This window comes from Laccaria bicolor, genomic scaffold (genome assembly GCF_000143565.1).
Source record: "Laccaria bicolor S238N-H82 LACBIscaffold_32 genomic scaffold, whole genome shotgun sequence".
Lineage (NCBI taxonomy): Eukaryota > Fungi > Basidiomycota > Agaricomycetes > Agaricales > Hydnangiaceae > Laccaria > Laccaria bicolor.
The window spans coordinates 544,281-546,404 of record NW_001889903.1 but is presented as its reverse complement, the minus strand read 5'-3'; positions in this window follow the sequence as shown (position 1 = coordinate 546,404).

Here is a 2,124-nt window from a genome sequence, read left to right as displayed (position 1 = left end):
CCCTGTACGTCTGTACATCATGTGGCAGAGGACTTTTTTCAAGTTGAATTGAATTTGTTTACATTTGTGTACCAATGGCGTCTAAGGCCCAACATCATCCAAAAATGGTTCATCACATCCAACTATTTCGGTCAGATTGGACAGAGGGAAACTATCTGAAGTGATCTGAACATTATCAAGTATATATTTGGTGAGGTTTCAGAGGTTGTTTCTAGGAGGAACACAGCCATAGAGCGTAAATATCTCCTCAGAATGAAAACTGTGCATTGTTGACAATTGTGTACCAAAGGCATCAAAAAGCCCAAGGTCATCCGAAATGGATATGTCGCATCCAGCTATTCTGGCTACAATTGACAGAGGGAAACTATCTAGGAGTGTCAGAACATTATCAAATATGTATTTTCTCAAATTTGAGAGGTTCTTTCTGGGAGAAACAAAGCTGTAGGACATAAATATCTCCTCAGAATTAAAACTGTGAATTGTTGACACATATTTGGACATAGAGAAGCACAATCTACATTTCATTGATATAATAAACTGAAATCAATAGAAAGACTCATTCTTATATATGGTTTTGCATCAGACAAAAGGTTTGTGGATTAATCCACAGTGGCCAATTGCACTCCCTATGGAAATGAATAAAGTGCATTCTTCCAGAAAATAAGGCATAGGACTACAGCCAAGGGTGACACCTTCAGCTGTGACCTGTTCCTCCATGTTCTGAACCTCAGCCACAAGATCTTCTTCATTAAGGTTTGTCACCTCTGATTGTTGCCCAGACAAAGCGACGGTTTCACTAACTTCATGTGCAGTGACACCATCCTTCAATACGCTTGGAGATACAATCAATATACCTTCTCTGAGCTTGTTTAGATCTCGCCCTGCTCGCCCCGCACATTGAACAGGAGCACAAAACGACAGTGGAAGGCCCCACAAAACAACGCGCTCGATATTACACATGTCACATCCCAGTACTTTACTGTGCCCTACCTATTCCTGTTGGACTCCGGTCATTCCAGCAGAATCCGGTGGAATGGGACAGGACTCCGGTGGAATGTGACTGGAATCCAGTGGAATCCAGTTGAACAAGACCACAATCCACCATAAATAGCAGTACTTTACCCTCCCCCACATGCTCTGATCAGCACTGATCAGAGTTTCTACAATCAGAATGGATCAGCACTGAGGTAGAGGTCAGGTGACTTAATCTGCATTGATGCAACTCCTCAATACTCAGAATTTCTTACAGAATTCACACCTAGTCAAGTCATACATCTCACGCCCAAAAGATCAATGTTTAATGTATTTTATTAATGACATAAGATCTATTTTACTACATACAGTGCATATCAAAGGGGACAAGGAAGAGGGGATGGACAAGGGGGTAGGGACAAGGAAATGGGGAGGGACAGGGAAGGAGGTATAAGGAAATGGGGTATAAGGAAATGGGGAGGGACAGGGAAGGGGGCAGGGAAAAGGAAGGGGGCAGGGACAATGAAATGGGGAAGGGGGTAAGGACAAGGAAATGGGGAGGGACAGACAGGAAAGGGGGGAGGGAAAAGGAAGGGGGTACATAGAAATGGGGTACATGGAAATGGGGAGGGACAGGGAATGGGGGTACATGGAAATGGGGAGGGACAGGGAAGGGGGGTAGGAAAAGGAATGGGGGCAGGAAAGGGAAGGGAGGGACAGGGAAGGGGGGAGGGACAATGCACTCGTCGTCGTCATGTCATGTCGTGGTGGCTGTTAGCGAGATGGGATAGGATGAAGGAGAGTCAGGGGACTCACCTTTGTGTGAACGATGAACGATGACATCGTCGTTGTCGTTCGTCATTTGGTTGCCACATCGCTGACAGCGATGTGGCACCTCGGTTTCCCATCGTTGGGGGCACATCATTGTGCATTGACGTGGGTGTCCGTTGGAGTGATCGTCATGCATTGACATGGTGGTGGTGCGTTGATGTGGGCGTCCGCTCACATGGTTGTCGTGCATTGACGTGGTGGTGGTCCGTTGACGTGNGCATCTGTTGGCGTGGTCATCGTCTGTTCACGTGGTGGTACATGTTGTCGTTGGCGTTGGCATCTGTTGACGTGGCTGTCCGTTGACATTGTGAGGTGTGTCGG